This window comes from Myxine glutinosa, chromosome 9 (assembly GCF_964187855.1).
Source record: "Myxine glutinosa chromosome 9, kmMyxGlut1.1, whole genome shotgun sequence".
NCBI classification, from domain to species: domain Eukaryota; kingdom Metazoa; phylum Chordata; class Myxini; order Myxiniformes; family Myxinidae; genus Myxine; species Myxine glutinosa.
In genome coordinates, this window is record NC_136269.1 from 76,486,323 (window position 1) to 76,493,964 (window position 7,642).

The 7,642-nt window shown below is 43.6% G+C and overlaps 1 non-coding gene across 1 annotated transcript; it reads left to right on the forward strand.

Moving 5' to 3' along the window:
* The first annotated feature begins 6,652 nt into the window (after positions 1–6,652).
* Positions 6,653–6,725, forward strand: TRNAC-ACA (transfer RNA cysteine (anticodon ACA)). The gene has a single exon. It is a non-coding gene; the product is annotated as a tRNA-Cys (tRNA).
* Positions 6,726–7,642: the final 917 nt, after the last annotated feature.

Here is a 7,642-nt window from a genome sequence, read left to right on the forward strand (position 1 = left end):
AATTCAGGATATTGTAGATAATTACAATAATACAGTTCATTCATCAACACAATCAAAACCATCAGAAACATTTACAAAATTAGAATATGAAAAGGAGATTAATTTGAGAAAGCCCAAGTTTAAAGTTGGTGATATTGTAAGAATATACAAATGGAAAAGTCATTTTGAGAAAGGTTATACACAAAAATGGACTCGTGAATTATTTAAAATCATTGATGTAATGGATACAGTCCCTTGGACCTACAAATTATATGATTTAAATGGAGAAGAAATCTTGGGTTCATTTTACTCACAAGAATTACAAAAAACACAAGTAAGCAGCTAATACCCTTGAAAATAATAAATAAATAAATAAAATGTAATGGGGATACGTTTTTAAATCTGTGAACCCCAAACACAGAATCCCACAACTTTTTAGTTGGGGCTTAACTTTTGTGTGTGTATAATGGGGATACGTTTTTAAATCTGTGAACCCCAAACACAGAATCCCACAACTTTTTAGTTGGGGCTTAACTTTTGTGTGTGTATAATGGGGATACGTTTTTAAATCTGTGAACCCCAAACACAGAATCCCACAACTTTTTAGTTGGGGCTTAACTTTTGTGTGTGTATAATGGGGATACGTTTTTAAATCTGTGAACCCCAAACACAGAATCCCACAACTTTTTAGTTGGGGCTTAACTTTTGTGTGTGTATAATGGGGATACGTTTTTAAATCTGTGAACCCCAAACACAGAATCCCACAACTTTTTAGTTGGGGCTTAACTTTTGTGTGTGTATAATGGGGATACGTTTTTAAATCTGTGAACCCCAAACACAGAATCCCACAACTTTTTAGTTGGGTCTTAACTTTTGTGTGTGTATAATGGGGATACGTTTTTAAATCTGTGAACCCCAAACACAGAATCCCACAACTTTTTAGTTGGGGCTTAACTTTTGTGTATGTGTGAGTGAGTCATAATAATATACAAACCCTAACCCAACCCCATCCCTAACCCAAACCCATCCCTAACCCAAACCCATCCCTAACCCAACCCATCCCTAACCCAACCCCATCCCTAACCCAACCCCATCCCTAACCCAACCCCATCCCTAACCCAACCCCATCCCTAACCCAACCCCATCCCTAACCCAACCCCAACCCTAACCCAACCCCATCCCTAACCCAACCCCATCCCTAACCCAACCCATCCCTAACCCTCACATTCAAAATCCCAACCCTAACCCAATCCCATCCCTAACCCAACCCCAACCCTAACCCTCACATTCAAAATCCCAACCCTAACCCAACCCATCCCTAACCCAACCCCATCCCTAACCCAACCCCATCCCTAACCCAACCCCAACCCTAACCCTCACATTCAAAATCCCAACCCTAACCCAACCCCATCCCTAACCCTCACATTCAAAATCCCACCCAAACCCTAACATAATCTTTCTTTTCTTCTTTTTTAAATACGTATTTCTTTTTTTTTTTTTCCTCTTCCTCCAATTCTGTCTTTCAAGGCTTTTAAGTTTGAAGAAGTAGAAATGGGAAGAAAGAATTTTCCAGCATTTTCTTCCTCGAACTTTCTTGATATTGCTTAAATCAAGCGTCATTAAATAAAGAACATTGTTCATTGCTTTAGAATCCAAAGAGTCTCCAAGAGGAACCCCACAGGTAGAGTCTCCAAAATAAAACCAACTTTCCAAGTTCCCAAGGTATAACCACATTCCTGTTGAGCCTCCAAGATAGGTATCACATTCCGAGTCATCAAAACAAAACCCCCATTCCGAGTCTCCAAAAATATAACCATCTTTCCAAGTCCCCAAGGTAAAACCACAATTTTCAGAAATATTGGGGGTTTCCGTGATAAGTCTCACATAGTATAACTGCGGACCATCAGGGAAAACTTCCCTTTCCCAATTTTTTAGGGTTTCTATGATGTGTCTCACATAGTATAACTGCGGACCATCAGGGAGAATTCCCATTTCACAATTTTTTAGGGTTTCTATGATGTGTCTCACATAGTATAACTGCGGACCATCAGGGAGAATTCCCATTTCACAATTTTTTAGGGTTTCTATGATGTGTCTCACATAGTATAACTGCGGACCATCAGGGAGAACTCTCCTTGCCCAATTTTTTAGGGTTTCTATGATGTGTCTCACATAGTATAACTGCGGACCATCAGGGAGAACTCTCCTTGCCCAATTTTTTAGGGTTTCTATGATGTGTCTCACATAGTATAACTGCGGACCATCAGGGAGAACTCTCCTTGCCCAATTTTTTAGGGTTTCTATGATGTGTCTCACATAGTATAACTGCGGACCATCAGGGAGAACTCTCCTTTCCCAATTTTCAGAAATTTGTGGGTCTCCAATGTATGACTTGTATTCTGGCTCATCAAGGTAGAACTTGTTCAGTGGGTTTTGTTTTGATAACTCACAACAAGTATCATCATGGTAAAACTCTTTTTCAGGATTTTGTGGATCTCCAAGGTATAACTCTTTGGCTGGGTCATCAAGGTAGAACTCGTTCTGGGGGTCTTGGTTGTTCAAAATGTCTTCAAACAAAAAAATAACTTCATCCCAAGTTGTGTTAAAAGCAGAATTTTCATTTCGTATCTCAGATACAATTTCCTGTGAAAGAAAATAACAATGTATTAATTTAATACAATATTTTTTATTTGTATAAATCAAGCTCTATGAATATTAAAATAAACTTTGTTAACTCTTACACGAGTCTCATCTTAAAAAAAAAAAAAAATAAAAAAAAAAAAAAATTAAATAAATAAATAAATAAATAAACAAACTTACCTCCATTGATAAGAGGTTCGAGTCCAGTTCATCAATCTGAAGGTTGAGTTCTACACAGGTAGTAGGACTCCATGGAATAGCAAAGTTATCCCATTCCATTTCGGCATAGTAGTCCATTCTCAAGTGAAGCAGAAAGCGTGTTTGAAAAAGCCTGTGTGGTCGGTGCCTTTTATAAGGACTGGGTGTGTCTTCCTGTGGAAATTCCCTGGGCGTGTCTTAACTGGAAATGATGTGATGGAAATTCCCTGAAAATGATGTAATGTATTACCTGGAAATGATACAATGCTGAAGAGTTTATAAAGTGGGTGGGACTTAGCAAAAGTGGGAGGAGCTTAGCAAAAGTGGGTGGGGCTTAGTAAAAAGTGGGCGTGGCTTAACAAAAAGTGGGCGGGCTTAGTAAAAATGGGCGTGGTTTACCAAAAAGTGGGCGGAGCTTACCAAAAAATGGTATGTGGCACTGGAGGCGCTCAAACAAGAACATTGAGGGAGGTTTACCATTTTATCTTAGCTCAGTTAAAATATCTTAATAAAGAACCAAACTCAAACATATTTTTTGTTAATATATTAGATGGTGAAGAGAGTTGTAGGAGAATTAAATTATTTCCCACGCATAAACAAATATTTGTAGGGTCGTTGTTTGAGTGGGTTATATTCACCAGATGATATTAAGAGTAAAAGGTTAAAAGGTCCATGAGGTCAGAAGGATCACAGGTGTTTAAGTGGTCTAATGAATAAGGATAACATGTCAAAAGGTTAGAAGGTTCGTAAAGAACAGGGTGAGAGAAATATAGGTGTTTAGGGGCAATGAGGGAGGGAAAGAATTAATATGGAAGTGAATGGGTCAATGTTTGAGTGGGTCAAAGATTAATCTGCCAGATGATATGTAGAAGAAGGATGATAGGTCTATAAGAGAAAACAAATATTTGTAGTGTTTGAGTGGTCTAATGAACAACATTAAGGATAGGTACTACAGACAAAAGGTTCATAAAGATGAGGGTGGGAGAAATAGAGGTGTTTATGATTTTTGAAAAAGACAAGGGGGTAAATGACATTAGATAGGGATTTCACATGTTAAACGGAGGTGTCCCAGAAGCAACATTATTACACTACTGTCGTAGGAGGTCAAGCAGGGTTCAGAAAGAGGTCAGAGGAGGTTCAGCAGGGTTCAGAAAGAGGTCATAGGAGGTCAATCAGGGTTCAGAAAGAGGTCAGAGGAGGTTCAGCAGGGTTCAGAAAGAGGTCATAGGAAGTCCAGCAGGGTACAGAAAGAGGTCGCAGTAGGTCCAGCAGGGTTCAGAAAGAGGTCATGTGAAGTCCAGCAGGGTTCAGATAGAGGTCATGTGAAGTCCAGCAGGGTTCAGAAAGGAGTCATGTGAAGTCCAGCAGGGTTCAGATATATGTCATGTGAAGTCCAGCATGGTTCAGATAGAGGTCGTGTGAAGTCCAGCAGGGTTCAGATAGAGGTCATGTGAAGTTCAGCAGGGTTCAGAAAGAGGTCATGTGAAGTCCAGCAGGGTTCAGAAAAGTTGGTGCATTCATTTGTGTTCAGCTGCAATTCCGAGTACTTGTCAGAGGCCTTTGTGCGCGTGGCTCAGGGACGTGCACGTCTGCGACAACCGGAGACCCCTTACGTTGATCACTCATTATTGCAGCACTAAAACATATCAGTAGGAGTGATAGCTAGTAGTCACATGGGCCAGTGGCGCAATGGATAACGCGTCTGACTACGAATCAGAAGATTGTAGGTTCGACTCCTACCTGGCTCAAAACTTATTTTGACTTCACTTTTAGCAATATTTAATGAAGTCGCGTGGTCGCTTTGCTTCTTCATCATATTTTCCTGAAGTCGAATTCATTGGAGTGGTAGTCCACCCCTTGGTGACGATTGAGTAACCTTGGTCACCTCTTTAAAATACAGTCGCGACCCTCGCGTCAAGGATTTGGCAACAGATTACGTCATCTTCCCGTTCCAAACCTGCTTTTTTAGTTCTACTTCCTTGAGGAACAGAGAAACCCAAGGTATCACCGCCATCGGAACGAGGGTCAAGCTGGGCTCAAGTCTTTCACGAACCTGCTGGCCAGGCCCAACGTTCAAATATGGTTGGAGGAGGAATTTGTCATTTGTTCCGGCTGCCTGCGAAAGCTCGCCCATGCTTCCTGAAGTACACTGGGATCTGCAACGTCGACCAACGAAGACTGGCAGACCGTCAGTGAAAAGGCACGGTCATGTGAAGTCCAGCAGGGTTCAGAAAGATGTCGTAGGAGGTCAAGCAGGGTTCAGAAAGAGGTCAGAGGAGGTTCAGCAGGGTTCAGAAAGAGGTCATAGGAGGTCCAGCAGGGTACAGAAAGAGGTCGCAGTAGGTCCAGCAGGGTTCAGAAAGAGGTCATGTGAAGTCCAGCAGGGTTCAGATAGAGGTCATGTGAAGTTCAGCAGGGTTCAGAAAGAGGTCATGTGAAGTCCAGCAGGGTTCAGAAAAGTTGGTGCATTCATTTGTGTTCAGCTGCAATTCCGAGTACTTGTCAGAGGCCTTTGTGCGCGTGGCTCAGGAACGTGCACGTCTGCGACAACCGGAGACCCCTTACGTTGATCACTCATTATTGCAGCACTAAAACATATCAGTAGGAGTGATAGCTAGTAGTCACATGGGCCAGTGGCGCAATGGATAACGCGTCTGACTACGAATCAGAAGATTGTAGGTTCGACTCCTACCTGGCTCAAAACTGATTTTGACTTCACTTTTAGCAATATTTAATGAAGTCGCGTGGTCGCTTTGCTTCTTCAACATATTTTCCTGAAGTCGAATTCATTGGAGTGGTAGTCCACCTCTTGGTGACGATTGAGTAACCTTGGTCACCTCTTTAAAATACAGTCGCGACCCTCGCGTCAAGGATTTGGCAACAGATTACGTCATCTTCCCGTTCCAAACCTGCTTTTTTAGTTCTACTTCCTTGAGGAACAGAGAAACCCAAGGTATCACCGCCATCGGAACGAGGGTCAAGCTGGGCTCAAGTCTTGGACGAACCTGCTGGCCAGGCCCAACGTTCAAATATGGTTGGAGGAGGAATTTGTCATTTGTTCCGGCTGCCTGCGAAAGCTCGCCCATGCTTCCTGAAGTACACTGGGATCTGCAACGTCGACCAACGAAGACTGGCAGACCGTCAGTGAAAAGGCACGGTCATGTGAAGTCCAGCAGGGTTCAGAAAGATGTCGTAGGAGGTCAAGCAGGGTTCAGAAAGAGGTCAGAGGAGGTTCAGCAGGGTTCAGAAAGAGGTCATAGGAGGTCCAGCAGGGTACAGAAAGAGGTCGCAGTAGGTCCAGCAGGGCTCAGAAAGAGGTCATGTGAAGTCCAGCAGGGTTCAGATAGAGGTCATGTGAAGTCCAGCAGGGTTCAGATAGAGGTCATGTAAAGTCCAGCAGGGTTCAGAAAGATGTCGTAGGAGGTCAATCAGGGTTCAGAAAGAGGTCAGAGGAGGTTCAGCAGGGTTCAGAAAGAGGTCATAGGAGGTCCAGCAGGGTACAGAAAGAGGTCGCAGTAGGTCCAGCAGGGTTCATAAAGAGGTCATGTGAAGTCCAGCAGGGTTCAGATAGAGGTCATGTGAAGTCCAGCAGGGTTCAGAAAGGAGTCATGTGAAGTCCAGCAGGGTTCAGATATATGTCATGTGAAGTCCAGCAGGGTTCAGAAAAGTTGGTGCATTCATTTGTGTTCAGCTGCAATTCCGAGTACTTGTCAGAGGCCTTTGTGCGCATGGCTCAGGAACGTGCACGTCTGCGACAACCGGAGACCCCTTACGTTGATCACTCATTATTGCAGCACTAAAACATATCAGTAGGAGTGATAGCTAGTAGTCACATGGGCCAGTGGCGCAATGGATAACGCGTCTGACTACAAATCAGAAGATTGTAGGTTCGACTCCTACCTGGCTCAAAACTGATTTTAACTTCACTTTTAGCAATATTTAATGAAGTCGCGTGGTCGCTTTGCTTCTTCAACATATTTTCCTGAAGTCGAATTCATTGGAGTGGTAGTCCACCCCTTGGTGACGATTGAGTAACCTTGGTCACCTCTTTAAAATACAGTCGCGACCCTCGCGTCAAGGATTTGGCAACAGATTACGTCATCTTCCCGTTCCAAACCTGCTTTTTTAGTTCTACTTCCTTGAGGAACAGAGAAACCCAAGGTATCACCGCCATCGGAACGAGGGTCAAGCTGGGCTCAAGTCTTTCACGAACCTGCTGGCCAGGCCCAACGTTCAAATATGGTTGGAGGAGGAATTTGTCATTTGTTCCGGCTGCCTGCGAAAGCTCGCCCATGCTTCCTGAAGTACACTGGGATCTGCAACGTCGACCAACGAAGACTGGCAGACCGTCAGTGAAAAGGCACGGTCATGTGAAGTCCAGCAGGGTTCAGAAAGATGTCGTAGGAGGTCAAGCAGGGTTCAGAAAGAGGTCAGAGGAGGTTCAGCAGGGTTCAGAAAGAGGTCATAGGAGGTCAATCAGGGTTCAGAAAGAGGTCAGAGGAGGTTCAGCAGGGTTCAGAAAGAGGTCATAGGAGGTCCAGCAGGGTACAGAAAGAGGTCGCAGTAGGTCCAGCAGGGTTCAGAAAGAGGTCATGTGAAGTCCAGCAGGGTTCAGATAGAGGTCATGTGAAGTCCAGCAGGGTTCAGAAAGGAGTCATGTGAAGTCCAGCAGGGTTCAGATATATGTCATGTGAAGTCCAGCATGGTTCAGATAGAGGTCGTGTGAAGTCCAGCAGGGTTCAGATAGAGGTCATGTGAAGTTCAGCAGGGTTCAGAAAGAGGTCATGTGAAGTCCAGCAGGGTTCAGAAAAGTTGGTGCATTCAT